Consider the following 21,835-nt stretch of genomic DNA (forward strand, 5'->3'; position numbering starts at 1 on the left):
GATTATGTTTATTTTGCTCACCATTTGAATTATTAAAAATATCTCCTTTATAATGTTTCTTTATTGTGCATTTTTTTCTTTAAGGATTAGTTCACTTCAGAATGAAAATTTCCTGATAATTTACTCACCCCCAGTCATCCAAGATGTTCATGTATTTCTTTCTTCAGTCAAAAAAGAAATTAAGGTTTTTGAGGAAAACATTCCAGGGTTTTTCTCCATATAGTGGACTTCAGCAGGGATCAATGGGTTGAAGGTCAATGCAGCTTCAAAGAGCTCTACACGAACCCAGATGAGGAATAAGGGTCTTATCTAGCACGGTCATTTTCTAAAATAAATAAATAAATAAAATAAAATAAATAATAATAAAGTATATACTTTTTAACCACAAATGGTCTTTTTGCACTGCTCTGCAATTCGCATACGCATTACGTAATCATGTTGGAAAGGTCACGCGCGGCGTAGAAACTCCATCTCATTTTCTTCTCCAACTTCAAAATCGTCTGACATCATTGTTTTACCTTTTTTTGGTAAAGATCGTTTGGCTTACTCTAAACAACTGCTCAGTACTTAGTAAGAGAATTTGTGGTTAAAAAGTATATACATTTTTCATTTTTTTCAGAAAATGACAGATCATTTCAATAGATTAGACCCTTATTCATTTGCTTAGATCATGTAGAGCCTTTTGAAGCTGCACTGAAACTGCAATTTGGACCTTCAACCTGTTGATCTCTGCTGAAGTCCACTATATGGAGAAAAATCCTGGAATGTTTTCATCAAAAACCTCTTTTTGACTGAAGAAAGAAAGACATGAACATTTTGGATGACATAGGTAAGGAAGAGGATTAGGGCCAAGCAATAATAAAAAAATAAAACCATCTCGAGATTAAAGTTGTTAAATTACGAGAAAAAAGTCATTAAATTACAAGAAAAAAGTCGTTAAATTACGAGAACAAATTTGTTAAATTATGAGAAAAATTTTAAATTTCGAGAAAAAAGTCAAGATAAAATGTTGAGAATAAAGTCATTAAATTACGAGAAAAAAGTCATTAAATTACAAGAAAAAAGTCGTTAAATTACGAGAACAAATTCGTTAAATTATGAGAAAAATTGTAAATTTCGAGAAAAAAGTCGAGATAAAATGTTGAGAATAAAGTCATTAAATTACGAGAAAAAAGTCATTAAATTACGAGGACAAATTCGTTAATTTATGAGAAAAATGTTAAATTTCGAGAAAAAAGTCGAGATAAAATGTTGAGAATAAAGTCATTAAATTACGAGAAAAAAGTCATTAAATTACAAGAAAAAAGTCGTTAAATTACGAGAACAAATTCGTTAAATTATGAGAAAAATTGTAAATTTCGAGAAAAAAGTCGAGATAAAATGTTGAGAATAAAGTCATTAAATTACGAGAAAAAAGTCATTAAATTACGAGGACAAATTCGTTAAATTATGAGAAAAATGTTAAATTTCGAGAAAAAAGTCGAGATAAAATGTTGAGAATAAAGTCATTAAATTACGAGGACAAATTCGTTAAATTATAAGAAAAATGTTAAATTTCGAGAAAAAAGTCGAGAAAAAATTTTGAGAATAAACTCGTTAAATTATGACTTTTCTCAACATTTTATCTCGACTTTTTTCTCGAAATTTAACGATTTTTTTCTCATAATTTAACAAATTTGTTCTCGTAATTTAACAACTTTTTTCTCGTAATTTAATGACTTTATTCTCAACATTTTATCTCGACTTTTTTCTCGAAATTTAACATTTTTTTTCTCGTAATTTAACGAGTTTATTCTCAACATTTTATAGACTTTTTTCTTGAAATGTAACAACTTTAATCTCGAGATGGTTTTATTTTTTTATTATTGCTTGGCCCTAATCCTCTTCCGTACATAGGGGTGAGTAAATTATCAGGAAATTTTTATTCAGAAGTGAACTAATCCTTTAAGGCCTTTCTTACACATTGCCTGTTAATTGCACTCATTTTTAATAGCCACAGAACTGAAATACTTTAGATATTTTTGTGCTGGATGACATTTCTAAAAAAGTCTTAGAAGCATTGTGCTTGTTTGGTGTCACATGTACCAATATTTAATCTGCACAGAGAAGATTAGTATGGCCCAGGGACAAGATGACACACAAATCCATGGAGATATCAGATGTTCTGCAGCTAGATGTGTTTGTGATTTGGGCTGCAAACACAAAGGTTGGAAGTTCAATCTCCAGGATGTCTGTACCTGTAATTGATGTACGGATTTTTCTTCATAAAAGACATTTTTATGCCCCTTTTTTGGTCTGGCTGATTGATTGAAGGCATGTCCGTTTTGCAGATGTGTCTGATAAAGCACCCTGCAGAGAGGCAGACGTCCTGACTCCACTGCTGGAAGGGTGTGTTTAGGTGTGTTCATAAGACACAAAGGAGACGTCTTGATGCGGAAGACTACAACTGTGTTTCCCCTGTGCGTATATGTTGTGTTACTGTCTCTTTCAATCTATTATACTCCTTCCGCCTCAGACAAGAGTCTCTGTCAGCCACTCAGGGAGTGTATCAAGAGTGAGTCCATATGTCTGTGTATCTGTATTATTACTGTATTCAATGAGCTTGCAACAGCTGATTTCCTGACCTGAACAAAGAGTGCAGAGAAAGCAGCATTTCCTTGTATTCTTCTCGGCCCACATTGTCCCTTCAACACACATACACAAAATGATAGCAGGTAAAAGAATATGACGCAGATACACTGCAGGGAAGATTTTAAAAAAGGGTCCTGAAACACCACAGACAAGAAGGGAGAGAAAATAGCAAAGTAATTTTAAGTAAGGATAAAGTCATTTTGCTGAATCATTACAAAGATTTTTTCTTCTTATAGCATGATGAAAAAAATCAAATCAAAGGATGAATTAACAAACCGAATTCCGGAAAAGTTGGGACATTTTTTAAATTTGAATGAAATGAAAACTAAAAGACTTTCAAATCAGTTAAAATTTTATTCACAACAGAACATAGATAACATAACAAATGTTTAAACAGAGAAATTTTACACTTTTATCCACTAAATGAGCTCATTTCAAATTTGATGCCTGCTACGAGTCTCAAAAAAGTTAAATTAAGTTCATTGATATCAGGTCTGTAACATGATTAGCTATAAAAGGGATGTCTCAGAGAGGCAGAGTCTCTCAGAAGTAAAGATGAGCTGTGAAAAGTGCATTTCTAGTGCGTAAAAAGATTGTGGATTACTTTAAAAGCAATGTTCCTCAACGTCAAATTGCAAAGGCTTTGCAAATCTCATCATCTACAGTGCATAACATCATCAAAAGATTCAGAGAAACTGGAGAAATCTCTGTGCATAAGGGACAAGGCCAAAGACCTTTATTGGATGCCCGTGGTCTTCGGGCCCTCAGACGACACTGCATCACTCATCGCCATTATTGTGTCAATGACATTACTAAATGGGCCCAGGAATACTTCCAGAAGCCACTGTCGGTAAACACAATCCGCCGTGCCATCTGCAGATGCCAACTAAAGCTCTAAAAGAAGCCATATGTGAACATGGTCCAGAAGCGCCGTCATGTCCTGTGAGACAAGGCTCATTTAAAATGGACTGTTTCAGAGTGGAAAAGTGATCTCTGGTCAGATGAGTCCAAATTTGACATTCTTGTTGAAAATTACGGACGCTAAAGTCCTCCGGGCTAAAGAGGAGGGAGACCTTCCAGTTTGTAATCGGCGTTCAGTTTAAAAGCCAGCATCTCTGATGGTATTGGGGTGCATAAGAGCATACGGTATGGGCAGCTTGCATGTTTTGGAAGGCACTATGAATGCTGAAAGGTATATAAAGGTTTTAGAGCAACATTAAATGAAAGACAACCACGAACTCTCAGGCAAGAATGGGACCAAATTCCAACACCAAAACTCCAGAAAGTCATAACCTTGATGCCCAGACGTCTTCACACTGTTTTGAAAAGAAGAGGAGATGCTACACCATGGTAAACATGCCCCTGTCCCAACTATTTTGAGACCTGTAGCAGGCATCGAATTTGAATCGAGCTCATTTTGTGCATACAATTATATAAAAGCACTACTACTAAATAGTAAGCTGAATCGAAACAAATTTATAACTTTGTCAAGTTATGTCACACTACGAAAATTAACCATGATTAAATAAATAAATGTGTGCAAAGCGAGCATGTTTATAAATAAAGTTGTTTTTAAAAAAAGTTTGTCAAAGCTTGGTGGTGGTGACGTTGATCCGCGACCATGGTGTGCTGTAGTCCGTTTATAGCTGTTAGCTTTTTAAATCTGATGACTTTATTTATGCTTCAAAATCTATAAATGTTGTTTTAACTTGTAAAGATTATCTTACTATCTTATTATCTTATTTTAATTTTTCATTATTTTTGAGCTAATTCTGTTTGAGTAAATATATTGTAGCCATTGGTGTGAGTTGTCCACCTGTTAACTTTACGTGCTAAGTTCTTTTCAGAAGTAATAAAATACAATACAAATTTTATTTATATAGCACATTTAAAAACAACTGGTGTTGACCAAAGTGCTTTACAATAGCCATAGTAAACAAACAATAACATAAAGACACATGAATAAAAGACAATGAAATTGAAAACATATGGACTAAGGTTTAATAGATAAGAATACTTAAAGGGATAGTTCACCCAAAAATGAAAATTTGATGTTTATCTGCTTACCCCCAGCGCATCCAAGATGTAGGTGACTTTGTTTCATCAGTAGAACACAAATGATGATTTTTAACTCCAGCCGTTGCCGTCTGTCAGTCTTATAATGCGAGTGAATGGAAACTTCTACTATAAGAGTAAATAAAACTTGCATAGACAAATCCAAATTAAACCCTGCGGCTCGTGACGACACATTGATGTCCTAAGACACGAAACGATCGGTTTGTGCGAGAAATCGAACAGCATTTATATAATTTTTTACCTCTAATACAGCACTATGTCCAACTGCGTTCAGCACTCGGTTAGTGAGGTCTGATCGCGCTCTGACAACAACAGTGATGTCTCACACTCATTGAAGTATATGCGCGAGACATCACTGCTGTTGTCAGTGTGATGCATGTCTGAGGAGCACCAATATATAAAGAATTACAATAATCTAATCATGATGTTACAAAAGCATGCATAACAGTCTCAAAGTTCTTAGTAGACAAACAGGGCTTAACCTTGGCTAAAAGACCGAGATGGTAAAAACAGGACTTAACTGCTTATCATATTTAAGGCTGTTATAAAGCAAAATCCCTTGGTTCCGAACTCTTTCAATGAGTTTCCTTGTCCATTTTTCAGAGTTCTGAGTTTTCAAGCCAAATAAGTAGGCCTATGTATACTTTTTTTAAGGCAATCATTTTGCACGCTTTTAAGTAAGGCAAACCAATTCAATTATACAGCAAAGATCAAAAGAAAGAAAGTTTGCCTCTGGAAATCTTTCTCCAGAAACTACCAAGAGTACAGAGTGTACCCATCACCAACACACTGGTCATAGCCTTTTGTCATTAGTTTCCTCTGTAAACGGAGGTGGTTCTAGTGAACAAAAGACACCAGTGAACAAAAGGCACTCTGTTCCACCCCGGTCAGCTGACCTATGAACATGAGTGGGCATCTCAGAGGGCCTCCTACAGTCAAACGTCAATTTAGACTGGCACAAGCTCTTTAAAGCTCTCAAATGCTGCCCAGCGACTCCCATCTGATGTTTGCTTTGCAAGCCTGTGATGGTTTTATTCTTTATACAGCATGGTCTGTATCTGCTTTAATGCTTTCCTGCTCTCTAGCAATCCATTTCAGCATGACACAGGAATTTTTACACTTGTTTGAAACTAACCATCTCAGACCCCTTATCTTAGCTTATACTATCCACTTCCAAAATTCTTCATTGATCCTCTACTAATCATTAATCCGCTCTTTATGTTTGTGTTGATTTCAGTGCTTCTGGGTATTGTGTATGCTGTGTGTCACTGGACCTCACAGAGATGTCATCTCCATCCAGACGTTGTTTTGGTTTCTGTGTTTGGATTTTACGTTATCACGTGAGCAAATGCCTATACTTTACAGGAAAGCACGTGCAAGTGTTTTGAAGGTTATTAGAGTTTAGAAATATAGGTAACCAATCACATATGATGGGCAGAGACAGATGTGTTGTTGGTTAGAAGAAAACAAGTTTCTGCCGGTTGCTTTATTTGCTGATGTGAGGTCATTATTACCAGGGTTAGAAAAACAAATTTCACCCCAACATAAAAAGAAAAATATGAAAATATGAAATTATATTTTGTATGCAAAATAATGCCTGTTTTAAGATTTTTTTTTTTTTAAGATGACCACCTTTTCACCAAAATATTATTTTCATTATACAAATAATCAATAAATGCAAAAAAGTAAATAGAATAAATACACTCTAAAAAATGCTGGGTTAAAAACAACCCAAGTTGGGTTGAAAATGGACAAACCCAGCGATTGGGTTGTTTTAACCCAGCAGTTGGGTTAAATGTTTGCCCAACCTGCTGGGTAATTTTACTTAACTCAACTATTGTTTAAAAATTACAGTATTGCTTAATTAAAATGAACCCAAAATATCTTGAAAATGAACATTCATTAATATGTTTAATAAATGAACATTTTAATTTTAATTTTAGATTCATTTTAAGTCAGCCATATAGTCATTTTCAAACAATAGTTGGGTTAAATAAAACTACCCAGCAGGTTGGGCAAACATTTAACCCAACTGCTGGGTTAAAACAACCCAATCGCTGGGTTTGTCCATTTTAACCCAGCATTTTTTCAAGTGTACATTACTTTAAATTATTGTAAATTAGTTATGCATCATTGTATTATTTGTTTTACTAAATAATTTTTTTATTATCATTTTTATTTTTAAATAAAAAATTAATTGTGCCTATATGGTTTTTATTACTGTATTAATTTTTTTTTTTAAAACTTTAAAGTAATAAGAATTTTAGGGGTAAATGTGCTTAATTGTCTTGATTAAAATGTCATAATGCAAAAAGTTTAATGGTCCTAAAATAGACTTCATCGTCTTAATGCAAAATATATATTTTTTGATTTTGAGGTGAGTCATGACCCTTCAGGACATTTCTTGTTAGATTCACCCCACCACTAAATGACCCATGATGGTCTTTGGCTCATCATACACAGAAGCCTTATAATGGGTCATCAGAGCTCTCATAAATCTGCTAACAAGACATTGAGCTGTCAGAGGCTGGTTTCCGGGATAATTCCCAGCATATTCCCTACAAAAAAGATACCAGGATTGCACAGGATTGTGCTTTGTCAATCTCTCTCTGTATCTAACAATAAAGAGGCACTAAAAATAATAACAATCTGTAAGTGAAGGAGACAGGAAAGAGAGGTGACTCTCCATTTGTGATGGTCTGTGTTTGTGTTTTATGCTTACTATTGGATACATTCTGCAACTAAAGTCATTTACATACAAATTGTGTCCATAATCAAAATTGAAGTTTTAAGATTTAATAAAATGGAAACAAAAAATTGCTATGATGTAAAATTAGGGTTAGTTCACCCAACAAATGAAAATTCTGTCATTTATTACTCAACCTCATGTCTTTCTATACCCGTAAGACCTTCGTTCATCTTCAGAACACAAATTAAGGTATTTTTGATGAAATCCGATAGCTCAGTGAGGCCTGCATTGAAAGCAAGTTAATTTAGACTTTCAAACGCCCCGAAATGTACTAAAAGTAAGTGGTTCAAACTTAATATTGTAAAGCAACGAGAATACTTTCTGTGCACTAAAAAATAAGGACTTTTCAACAATGTCTAGTGATGGGTGATTTCAAAACACTGCTTGTCAAACTGCCAAACTGCTGAAATTATGAAACAAAAGAAGATTATTGAAATCACTTGAAAAGTTGTTATTATTATTATTATTTTTTTTTTTGGTGCACAAAAAGTATTCTCGGCACTACATAACATTAGTCACATGAACTGTTTTAAATATGTCTTTAGTAGCTTTCTGAGCGTTTGAAAGTTTAAATTAACTTTCTAGCAATGAGCCATCGGATTTCATCAAAAATATCTTAATTTGTGTTCCGAAGATGAAAGGCTTTACAGGTGTAAAACGACACGAGGGTGACTAATTAATGACAGAATTTTCATTTTTGGATGAACTAACCCTTTAATGCCCAGGGGGGGAAAAGATAAAAGTTAATTTTACACAAATTTTGTGACTATATTGGGGCATGTTAACACAAAACACTTAAAAGTGTAAAAATATCAGACCATTGCTTTGACCAACAACTATTGTAACTTATCAGTTTAATTGGTAAAGCACAAATTACAACATCTTTTTGTTTTTTAAAAAAAAAAAGCCCTTTCCTAACTACACACAGTTTAATATTTTGGTCAAATGATGTACAACTTTTCACTAGTAAAAATGATTCTGCTGACTTGTATGAAAGAACAAAAAGTGATACATTTAAAAAGTGGAAAAGAAAACATTTCCACTAGTGGTCTCAAACATTTAGACCCCACTGTATGTCTTTTTCCTGCGGAGCTGTGCATTGTGAGTAGAGTTGTGTGTGACTCTTGACCCTGAGCTGTGCTGTGCAGACGACCGTCTCCAGCGCTTCTCATCTACTTCCTGTCCACACACACCCCTCTTCCTGTCCGTAGAGTGGAGCTATTTTAAAGCCAGTGAAGGCCTGGAATGGCATAAAAGAAGCCAAGAGTGGAGACATACTGACTGCTGACTGTGTGTGTGTGTGTGTGTGTGTGTGTGTGTGTGTGTGTGTGTGTGTGTGTGTGTGTGTGTGTGTGTGTGTGTGTGTGTGTGTGAGGAAGTATGAGGAAGGATTCCATCAGCTTTATGGCTGTGATGATTGAGAAAATCAGGAGAGGACAAGAACAATGATCTCACTGTTCTTCCTCAATCCTCTTCTAATAAGGAAGTGACAGCTTTTTTTAATATGACAGTTGATTACTAAGAAAAAGAACTAAATTAAACAAATATAGAGATGGCCTAGTTTTTCTTTGGATTTAACAAAAATAATTGATCATATATTTTTTATCAATTTTGTAGACATAAATAAAAATGACTCATTATGAAACTATTTAAAATGTTAGTTTTTATGCTTTAAAATATTAATGAATGAGGTGAAGAAAACTACACTGAAGCATCAGAGACAACAAACATTGTGGACACAATAAAACCACACTGGTGTACATTAAGGTAAATGTCGACTACGTAATGAATGCACCTTCTGACCAAAATATTAAACTGTGTGTAGTTAGAAAAGGGCATTTTTTAAATGTCAGGTTGTATTTTGTTATTTGTGCTTTACCAATTAAACTGATTAGTTACAATAGTTGTTGTTCAAAGCAATGGTTTGATATTTTTAGACTTTTAAGTATTTTGTGTTAACATGCCCCAATATAGTCACAAAATTTGTGTAAAATTAACTTTTATCTTTTTTCCCCTAGGCATTAAAGGGTTAGTTCACCCAAAAATGAAAATTCTGTCATTTATTACTCACCCTCATGTTGTTCCACACCCGTAAGACCTTCGTTCATCTTCAGAACACAAATTAATTATTTTTGATAAAATCCGATGGCTCAGTGAGGCCTGCATTGAGAGCAAGATAATTAACTCTTTCAAATCCCCAGAAAGAAACTAAAGACATATTTAAAACAATTCATCTGACTACAGTGGTTCAACCTCAATATTATGAAGCGACGAGAATATTTTTGTGTGCCAAAAAAACCCCCCAAAATAACGACTTTTCAACATATCTAGTGATGGGCGATTTCAAAACACTGCTTCATGAAGCTTAGAAGCTTTTGTTTCGAATCAGTGGTTCGTATCAAACTGCCAAAATCACATGAACTATTGAAGTTTCGAAATGTTTCGAAACACTTATGACGTAACAAAGCTTCATTTACTAAAATCACATGACTTTGGCAGTTTGATACGGGCTCTGAACCACTGATTCGAAACAAAACTTTCTTAAAGCTTTGAAGCTTCATGAAGCAGTGTTTTGAAATCTTTTATATAGAGACTGTTCATACAGAAATTCATACAGATTTTGTTCTCTTCCTATTAAAGTTTTTTTTTTTACTAAGGTTGTGTAGAAGTCCAGAAGCACGTGGTTCACATTCGCACCACACTTACACACTTACAGACAGAAAGGAATGTACAGAATGGAGAAATGATGATCAAGTGTGATAAACAACAGAGTCACTATGCAAACTGGTGATTTCACAATGAAATGCAAAGGGAAGTAGATTGTGTAGATCTTTCTGAACAGGAAACATTGCAGGAGTTTTGTAACTTCTATCAATGTGGGAATAAGACTGTTTGTCTGGGTATAAAGATAATTTCTGTTTCAGGAGCCTGTATGTTGTTTGACCATGAAGTGAAATATGCAACATGATGGATGATTCATTAGATTATCCACGCTGGCACCCATATTACATTTAGACAGAAAAAATCATCTTAAATATTTGAGAGAAAACATTAATTCCATTTAAAAAATGCTGTATAGAGCTTTTCGCAATACAAACATCTCCAGTGCGGTTTTACAGAGAATATAATGGTGCCCAACAAACCCTCATTGAGACAGCCAAAAGACCACTTGTCTGTGGCAAAGACAATCAGAGACATAATCAGACGCATAGCAAAATATATATACAAATAAGAACTGTAACAATAAAGCAAACACACATGAACAATAGACATATCATTATGATGTTAGATGAAATGTTTCATCATGTCCAATGCTTTCTACCTCAATGTTGACACACACAAATATTTTGACAAGAGAGGCAATGACCTTGCTGTTGTGTAATATGGTTGCGGAGAGAGGTCTCATTCCACACTGTCTAAGAGGCCATTGACCATCAATGTGGACTAAATACAACAGAAATCATGGGCACTACTAGAGTGTATAAAAGTGATGCAAGAATTTCAACGGTAAAACTAAGTAAAAGAATAGCTCAAAGATTAATTTTGGAAAGATTCATTAGAGCAGAATCTCCCAGATTGAATTGAGATACTCGCACATATGCCACATTCTACTAGCATCAGATAAAGGAGATGCTGATTGTCAGTCTTACATAAGCCAGACCCAGAGATAGTGAGGACAGCCTGTCTCCTCCTGCTTCACAGCCCTCAGGGCGGAGGGAACGGGCTGACTTACCGTCTCTTCAGCCCCCTTAACAAGCACATCGCCGCTCCCCCCCACCCCCCAAACGCAGGTTATGTGAGGATCTTTACCAGCAATGATTCATGGCAGTAATTCTTCTGTTTTTAGGATCAGCCTTAAGCCCTGAATGTCTGGTACTTGATGTGATTTTAGAACTTAAATGTCTTACAATCATTTTTATTTGTTTTACTAGCTTATTTTGTTTTTACAGATGATATTTTGCAGATTGAAATAACAGAAGGCTGCAGGAAAAAGAAAAACAGAGGAGCAAGGGAGAAATAAAAGAAAAGAGGGCTGAACGACTAGAACACTCATTAGATACACTGTTGGTGGTTTTCTTAGCTAGTGTTTTTTTACTCTTAGTATTTTCTGCAGTGTTTTCTGAATTTGCATACTAAACGCTGAAGATGGCAAATAATAAAATGATACTGTCATCAGAGATTAAAGAGTTAGTTCAATCAAAAACGAAATTTCTGTCTTTAAATACTGTTGTTCCAAAACCGTAAGACCTTCATTCATCTTCAGAACACAAATTAAGATATTTTTGATGAAATCCGAGGGTTTCTGAACCACACATAGGCAGCAACGTCCTTGCACCCTTCAAGGCCTGAAAGGTAGTAAAGACATCGCTAAAATAGTCCATGTGACTGCAGTGGTACTACACTGTTAGGGTTAGATGAACGAAGGTCTTACGGGTGTGGAACAACATGAGGGTGAGTACTTAAAGACAGAAATTTCATTTATGGGTAAACTAACCCTTCAATACATCTGTAATAAGTGATAAAAGAAGTTCTTACCACAGGTAGTTGCTTCTAGTCTAGTTTTCTGATTTTTTTGTGGTGAAAAAATGTGTATAAATTGTTTGTGCTGCTGTGTTGAAATATATTCCAGAGAGGTGGTGTTTCACAGCAGATCAAATTTATTTCAGATTTGCTTGTTGTCAAAAGTACCAAGAGACCCCAAACACACAGATGTATAAAGTTGTTGTTGAAAACCTGGGCTAAGAAATGAGAAAGTACATTGCACTGGGCTGTTTTTATAAATCATGTGCTTTTTGGCCTGAATGATGGTCATCAAAAATTTAATTTTACCCCATTATTGGTAAAAATGGCAGCAAGCTCTTAAAGGGATGGTTCAGCCACAAATTTAAATTGTCATTATTTACTCAACCTCATGTCATTCCAAAAGAATTCATAGTGAACACAGGCTGTCAAGTTTCACAAAAGCACTATAAAAGTGGTCCATATAACTTATGAATCAATGTTGATGACATATTTGGCAGCTCATTTTATTCTTTAAAGGTGCCGTAGAATGTCTTTTTAAAAGATGTACTATAAGTCTAAGGTGTCCCCTGAATGTGTCTGTGAAGTTTCAGCTCAAAATACCCCATAGATTTTTTTTTATTCATTTTTTTTAAGTGCCTATTTTGGGGCATCATTAAATATGCGCCGATTCAAGATGTGGCCCCTTTAAATTCTTGCGCTTGCCTTAAACAGCATAAACAAAATTCACACAGCTAATATAACCCTCAAAATGGATATTTACAAAGTGTTCGTCATGCAGCATGTCTAATCGCGTAAGTATAGTATTTATTTGGATGTTTACATTTGATTCTGAATGAGTTTGAGCCTGTGCTCTGTGACTAAAGCTAACGTTACACACTGTTGGAGAGATTTATAAAGAATGAAGTTGTTTATGAATTATACAGACTGCAAGTGTTTAAAAATGAAAATAACGACAGTCTTGTCTCCGTGAATACAGTAAGAAACGATGGTAACTTTAACCACATTTAACAGTACATTAGCAACATGCTAACGAAACATTTAGAAAGACAATTCACAAATATCACTAAAAATATCATGATATCATGAATCATGTCAGTTATTATTGCTCCATCTGCCATTTTTCGCTATTGTTCTTGCTTGCTTACCTAGTCTGATGATTCAGCTGTGCACAGATCCAGACGTTAATACTGGCTGCCCTTGTGTAACGCCTTGAACATGGGCTGGCATATACAAATATTGGGATCATACATATTAATTATCCCGACTGTTATGTAACAGTCTGTGTTATGTTGAGATTCACCTGTTCTTCGGAGGTCTTTTAAACAAACGAGATTTATATAGGAAGGAGGAAACAATGGTGTTTGAGACTCACTGTATGTCATTTCCATGTACTGAACTCTTGTTATTTAACTATGCCAAGATAAATTCAATTTTTAATTCTAGGGCACCTTTAAAAAATTCTCTTTTATGTTTTCCACAGATAAAATAACAATGTATGGCTTTGTAATGACATGAGGTTGAGTAAATAATAACAATTTTCATTTTTGCCTGAACTAGCCCTTCAATACATGTTGAATGTACTTCAATGTAGAAACTTCTCCACTTTAGAAAAGTTGAGTGCTTTACTCTGTCCCATGAGAGGCGGATGCTGTTGCTGGGATATTGTTGCCTGGATACCATTGTTTCCATGTGTGGCCTGTATCTTTCCGTGGTCAGATGAGACTACTACAATTGTGACGTCAAGTTCCAGCCAATCAGCACACAGGATGAGCTGAGGGGCGCTTAAGCAAGAGGTAAGAACACACAGCACGCATACAGATGATTTTAGTGTGCACACACAGTCTGAATACTGATCAGCCAACACACACACACACACACACACACATACACACACAGTGCTCCACTGAATTAGAGAAACGTTTTCAGCTGTAACAAAAGAATGAAATGAACTAATTAGCTTTCATTCATACAAACATTTACTTCTAATTATGTGTATGTGTGTGTGTGGATGAGAGAGAAATTTGACTCACATCTTCATTAGCACATGAATAACCATTCAAGCCTTTAACACACTTCAGTCACTCACTGAAAACAAACAACTCACAAGCTCAAAGCCGTCTCGGAAAATGTACAATGCACTTCCCATCCCCCAAAACTACTGAAAAAACTTGGCTGACAACACTCCCGGCATATCTAAATGCTTTTATTTTAGCGGTTATAGTGAGCCAAAAGAGATTTTTTACAGTATCTGTTTTGGGTGATCTGATTGCAAGTGGATTACATTTTATACAGGTATATGTCTTGTGAGGTATCACTCAAATTACATTTGAAGGGGTCCAGGTGTTGTTTTCTCTGTTTTCTCACTGCAGAATAAGTCCTAAATGGTCAGGGATATGGTAGAGGGATTTTAGGCCTGCACTGATAAAAATGATTCTGTGGGGAAGTAAATGCTACAGAAAAAACAAATGTAATTTCTACATGAAAAAGTTAGTTCAGGCAAGAATTGAAAAAACAAAGTAAATTCTTTATTAGTACTCAGTTCATGCATGTAGAAATTAAAGCGTAAATATCAAAGAGATAAAATTAAGTAACATCTACTCAATTTTTGTGATACTGGTTTTCCAGTGAACTGCTCTGAACTGTTAATGGTGTTTGCAAGTCTCTGCCAGAACTACTATTATACTGAAAACTTATTTGTTCCATTATTTATAAAAGAGAGAGAAGTGCAGCATTTCATAGAAGGTTAAAGAAAATAATTACAATCTTACAGACATGAAGGATTCTATTATATTTGAACCTTGAATACAGTATATCAATACAGCGAGATGGTTGTTTTGAAGAAAAATCCTTTTCTCCTTGATCTAATACCGTGATTCTCACCCACATGGTCATCTCAGGCCCGTTGCTGTAAAGCCTTGTTAAACCAGTCCTGATGAAGTACCATGCAGCATGAAGCTGGAACTCCGGATGGGATCAAGGAGTCAACTGCACCGGATCTTTACTAATGCTTAAGGAAATACATGAGTCATCCTGCTGGACCTCCACAGCAGCTGACATCTTTGTCTGATGGACAGAGTGATAAAAGAAGATGATTTTGTGAAGTAAGTAAACCATGTTTTGCACACACACCGAAATATTCAAGAAATATTTCTTAGTTAATTCCGCACAATACCATCCAATAAGATACACTACCATTCAAAAGTTTGGGGTCAGTAGGATTTTTTTTTTAAAGAAATTAATACTTTTAAACTGCAAGGATGCATTTAATTTATTACAAGTTGCAGTAAAGACTTTTACATGGTTACTAAAGATGTATATCTATATTTAGTGTTGGGGGTAAGGCATTACAAGTAACTTGAGGTAGGTAATCAGATTACTTTTTTCAAGTAACTAAAGTAACGCTTTACTTTTAAATTTACAACAAAATATCTGAGTTACTTTTTTAAATAAGTAACGCAAGATACTTTGTTTTCCCATGTATTGACTGACAACTCTCCTGTTGCCATTTTGAGAGAAATCAAGAGTAAGTGCAGAGGCGTTGTGTTTAAACATGACGAATATTGTAGTTCTAGACTAAATGTGAACATTTACTCAGTCAGTATTTTTACTCAGTCAGTATTCCTCAAAATGAATAAAAACAGTGAAATTCAATCTCAGAATATTGCACAAACCTGCAATAGTTAAATATATTAAATTAAACAAATATACTTTATGTATTTAATCTCACTTTATTCACCAGTTTCTTTGCTGCTGACCTTCGATTATCAATTTCAACCATAATAATAAGCAAAAATGACTTTAGATAAACATCACATTTGTGATCAACCAATTGCGATCAATTTCACGCTTGGTGTGAAAGGGTCGTAAACATTTGCCAAAAATAGAACTTTTTTGCTGATATTAAAAAAAAAAAAACAAGCACGCCCAGCTCAGGTGAGAAAAAGTAATGCAAAAGTAATGTAATGCATTACTTTCCATAAAAAGTAACTAAGTAATCCAATTAGAAACCTTTTAGGGAGTAACGCAATATTGTAATGCATTACTATTAAAGGAAACTTTCCTCAATACTGTCTATATTAATTAAAGAATCCTGAAAAAAATGTATCACAGTTTCCACAAAAATATCTAAACAGCTGTTTCAAGGATCATGTGACACTGACATCATAAAACATTAAAACAGAAAACAGTCGTTTTAAATAGTAATAATATTTCATAATATTACTGTTTTTACATGTATTTCTGATCAAATAAAGCATAAGAGCATGAGCATAAGAGATTTCTTTCATTAAAACATAAAAAAAATCTTACCAACCTCAAACTTGGAACTATATTACTATATCACTTTACAACCTAGTGCTGCAGATATAGCGATTTCAGTTCTATTATTGAAACATGATGTTGGTAAACTGTTTCTGCCAACAAAATATTAGACTTTTCACCAACCCCAACTTTTCACGCTACGTTTCACGCCAGAGTCTGATGAAGAGCATGTGGCTTGAAACGTCTGTTTGGTGAGAAAGTGAAAAAATCTTTTTGAGAGCAACATCATGTTTTGATTTTGCTTTAAGTTTTGTGTTGTGTACCTGTATTAGTCATTTTTAGGTGTGTGTGCTTCACTGCATTTCTTCAGAATTACTCAGTTGTGGACATACAAATCACATGTAACAATGCATAGTGTATAAAAACCCATACACACATCAGCACATTCACACAAATTCAAATTCAAACACACATTCAGACCATGTTCAAACAAAAAGGAAGTTAGATCAGAAAAATGTAAAGGTCTGTGTGTGTGATGAAGGTCATTTTGAAGGGCAGTGGAATGTTATCAGCGCTGGTTGTAATGCCAGGAAGACTTTCTTGAGTTATGTAACATGGTACAATGGCATTCCACACACTGGACACACTAGGACTTGACCACTAAGGCTCCAGGAAACAATGAAGGGTGTGTGTACTGTGTATACTTGTGTGATATCCTCTATACATTCTTAACCTGATGCCACAAAACTGCAGCAGTGAAGAGAAACTAGGTTAAGATGCCACTTCAGGCTGTCTGCAAAATCTACAGATCTGACAGGTTTGCCGTGCATGTCTGTGCCTGTGTGTGGAAGCGAGAGAGTTGTTAAGAAGACGTTCACTTCTATCATTCTTTGTGTCATTAACGTTCTCATTAACTATTCTCATCATTGAGAGGTTTAGCTTTTCGGACAAAGGTGCCTGTGGAACCGCTGAATTGGGGGTGACTTTGGACCAATCAGCTGTGAGAGTGAGGTGTGCTTCTCTTTTTTTCCTTGAGTGAGAATCCAGGCCAAGTCCTTTGGGATCTCTCTGCTCATATCCAATTCACTTTAACACAAGCCGTCCTTTCTGCTCTGTCTCAAATTTATTGTTTTCATCTCTCTGACTCATCTCTCTCTCTCTATCCTTCTCTTTTCCTTTCTATCATGGTTAAATATTCTCTTTGTATGGTCTTGCCTGGGTTGTGAGTGGCTCCTTGTCATTAGCTGTAAGGAAATGGAGGCATTTTCACAAATGAGTGATGAAACATGCTTGTGTCAAGCTCCGGTCCTCTTACAGTCAATTGCCGCTACCTAGTTTACAAGAGTTGCACATTCACTGCATACAGAGTACACTCATTTTGTCTTGTTTTGCCAATAAAAATTCAACAAGATAAATGTATATGAGAAGCAAAATTGGATTAAATATTAAAGGAATAGTTCACCCAAAAATGTCCAAGCTACTTTTTCTCCATAGAAATGGGAACTATTCACTCCTACTGCTTGCTTTATGCATAACTTTCCTTAAATATAGTTATCAGCATCACTGTGAACATGTTTTCATCATATATTAGGCTTCTATGGTAATTAATATAATTAATTATAATTTTATAATATTATTTAAAATATACAATATAAATGTAAAATATGTAAGCAATAAGGTACGAAAGACTTGTATGTAAGATATGTCTGCGACATATTCACGATACAGCACTAGCCTCGAGTACCTTATTGCTTTTATACAACGGTTACCACACAAAACAAATATTAAAGCCAAAAATATGTATCAATGCAACTTTCATGAAGTAAACCGTCACTAAAAGCCTTCCTTCTGCAGGAAAAAATAGTCCCTGACCGTGAACAGCAAAAGAAGTTACATTATTACGCCATTAGAAGGCGGCAAAGACTGTCTTTATGAGTGTGTCAGTCAGTAGCGAAGACTTTTACATTGAAAAGATTGAATTGTTGTGAACACGGAACAAGATGCAACTGACAAATGCTTTGACTAGCGACTGTCAGTCACGGAAAACCCCTTAACTGTTAAAAGGACAAGATAATACATCGGACATTTAAACAGATTTTTATTATGAACATAGGACTGACCTGAAGGAAAATGCTAAATCTGATCTCTTTCTCAAATACTCTTCTACATAATACAGTAAGCTTCAATGAACAATATCAACTGAGAACATAAAGTTTACGTTGCTTAGAGTGGTTGTGTAGTGATACACAGAACTGTTGGGTGAAGCGGTCATAGCCGTGTTTTATCGTGAATAAAACAGAGCTATTGACCAATCAGAATCAAGGACAGGAACTAACCGTTTTATAAAATTATATAAATTATGAATTAAATGTAATATTTATAAAAAAATATACTTTTATATTGTTTTTTATATAATCTTTATATTGGCTAAGCCTTTATATAATGAAGTTTGAATAGATGACTGTGTTAACTGCTGAGAACAAGAACAAGACAGTTATGCAACTATAGAAAATTCGAAATGCATTTTTCTGTTTACCAAAAGACATTAGTGCTAAACTGTGAAAAGAGCTAGACCACCAAAATAATGGGATTCTCCTCATCATAAGCCTGCTGCTTAAAAACATTCATTCTTTTTTTTCTTCCTTCTTTCTGTCTTATCTCGCCCATCTTGTACTTTGACCTTTACAGAAATGCCGAGCAGTTTAGGGACACACATGATACACACATGCCCTGAGTGCTGTGTATGTGTGTGTGATAGAGAGAGTGTCTGTTAGCAGCATATGTCTATAGCTTAACCTCATGTCATATTTGACACGGTCACTTTCACGGTCTTAAGCATGAACTGCATTCAAACACGCTAGTACACTGATGCCATGCATCCAGTCTGTTGTTGAGTCAGTCAGGGCACAATCAATCTGTCCCTCAATCATTCTCCCCACGTGCAGAGAATGTGAAAGCACATATACAATCCTCCCAATGCGCACTAAGATAAAACAGATGTTGCACACATATGCTGTCATTTAAGCCAGTCTGGTTTCAAAATGGGTTTTAATGAGTGTGAATGGAATGAGGTTGTAAATTTTTGTCTGGGAGGAGCAACTAGTCTTGCATGTAATACAGAGGTTATACAGTTTTCACAAGAAATATTTGGACAAGCTTAAAAATGGCTAAATGTAATTGTTTTAGAACACAATTTATCAAACCATGTTGCATGTGCAAACAACCTTTTCTAGAACCAACTATTTTTTTAAAGATTGGCAGTGTAGCAAGACCAAACACTGCAGTTTTTAATGTATGAGCTGAGGGAATAATCAAACACATTCACCTAATCCTAGTGAATCGTTTCGTTTGGACAGTCCTCTTTTTAATACAATACTGTTTGCGGTAAGATGTTTAGAATGTTTTTGAAAGAAGTTACTAATAGAAGAAAGGTACTAATATTTACTTTTAAAGTATTAATATGTACCTTTAAGGTACTAATATCAAAGTCCCTTTAAGACAAGTCATTTCACTCGGCGGCCATCTTTGAAACGCCTCTCGGCATCATGCAATCTCTTTGAATGGGGAAACATCAAATTCTCCAAATTTGTTCGCCAACCTTACGATTAAATTTCATATTTTAAATCACCAATGAAATCTAACAACAACCGGCTCATAAATTTAGTTTCTAAATGCGCGAATTATGACAAAAAAACACAATTTTTCAGGCTGGATCAAGCTAATGCGCATGCGCAGACCTAAATGCGCGTCTCTTCGGAGGCGCGCGTCTGACTGTTTCTATAGAAACCGGTGATTTTAACAGCGCTGAAGTGACGTGATGACTTTAGCAGTCGGCGATTGGCTCTTATTTAGAAGGCGGGACTTATTCCGCCATATTGCGCGTTACACTTTCTCCCATTCAAAACAATACGAGTGACACGTCTTGTGTTATTCTGTAGTCTTTACTAATATGCACCATTTAGGGGTAAGAAGGTACAAAGATGTAGCTTTTCACTTTTGTACCTTAGGGTACTGCCCCAGTGACAAGCACTGTACCTTTTTTTCTGACAGTGTATTTTAAAATGTAATTTATGCTTGTGATGGCAAAGCTGAATTTTCAGCAGCCATATTACTCTAGTCTTCAGTGTCACATTAATCTTCTTTTATATTTATTTGGTGCTGAAGAAACATTTCTTATTATTATCAATGTTGAAAACAGTTGTGCTGTTTAATATTTTTGTGGTTATTTTTTTCAGGGTTCAGCACTGATTTGAAATGGAAATCTTTTATAATATTATATGTCTTTACTGTTATTTTTGATCAATTTAAAGGGTTGGTTCACCCAAAAATGAAATTTCTGTCATTTATGACTCACCCTCATGTTGTTCCACACCCGTAAGATCTTTGTTCATCTTCGGAACACAAATTAAGATATTTTTAAGAAATCTGAGAGGTTTTTCTTTTATCCTCCTTTGAAAGCAACGAAATTACCACATTCAATGTTGACAAATTCGTATGAATTCATACGAACGACCTACCCCGAACCCCGCCCCTAAACCTAACTGTCACTGGGGTTTAGACAAATCGTACGAATTCGCACGAGTGAGGTCGTATGAATTTATACGAAATAGCCACCTCGTAGAATAAGTACGAATTGGTCGTGAGATAGCGTTGAGAATACTTTTTGTGCGCAAAACAAAACAAAAATAACTATATTCAACAAATTCATCTCTCCCCTGTCATTCTGCTACGCTATTTTCATTGCAGCGCTTCCAGGTTCTATGTCCGAACGGCGGCTCAGTATTGGCTGATGCCTGTTCACGTGAGCAGCACGACGCATACGTGTGATGCTGACGCAGGAGCCGGCCAATAATGAGCTGGTGTTCGGATGTAAACACGGAAACGCAGCACTGCGCCCACTGCGTAACAGACAAATTTTTTCGTGCATTATTTTTGTGCATTCTTGTTGCTTCATAACATTAAGGTTGAACCACTGTAGTCACATTGACTATTTCAACAATGTTTTTACTACTTTTCTGGATATTAAATTTGGTAATTTCGTTGCTTTCAATGGAGGATAAAAAAACCTCTTGGATTTCATCAAACAATATCTTAATTTGTGTTTTGAAGATGAACGAAGGTCTCGTGGGTGTGGAACGACATGATTAATTAATGAAAGAAATTTATTCTTATACCTGATTCTTTCTGCACTCTAAGAAGAAAAGGTTCAAAAATGAACCTTTTGAGGTTCCTGGCGATTGCAACTGTGGGGGAACCTTAAAGGTTCATTTTTGAACCTTTTTAAAAAGGTTCTAATTGGAACCTTCACTTAAAGGTGCATTAAAGCCCCATTAAGGTTCCATTTTGAACCTTTTCCTTTTAGATAGCAATAACATATATTAATAATAATTATTAAAATATAATATAAATTATACATTAACTATATGTCTTATATATAACTTGTATAACTATATCTTAATCCCATTTCAAAACACTGAATACAGAACACAATGATTGTCTATAAAATGTTTAATACATAAATATAAAATGTGAGCACAGGCACCAATGGACAGAGAAAAAAGGAATATTGTTTTTTATAATTCAAATAAATAAATA

The 21,835-nt window shown here is 35.1% G+C and overlaps 1 non-coding gene across 1 annotated transcript; it reads left to right on the forward strand.

Moving 5' to 3' along the window:
- Positions 1-2,061: 2,061 nt before the first annotated feature.
- Positions 2,062-2,167, forward strand: LOC137010340 (U6 spliceosomal RNA). Its single transcript, XR_010893360.1, has one exon. It is a non-coding gene; the product is annotated as a U6 spliceosomal RNA (small nuclear RNA).
- Positions 2,168-21,835: the final 19,668 nt, after the last annotated feature.

Source organism: Chanodichthys erythropterus, chromosome 20 (genome assembly GCF_024489055.1).
Source record: "Chanodichthys erythropterus isolate Z2021 chromosome 20, ASM2448905v1, whole genome shotgun sequence".
NCBI lineage: Eukaryota > Metazoa > Chordata > Actinopteri > Cypriniformes > Xenocyprididae > Chanodichthys > Chanodichthys erythropterus.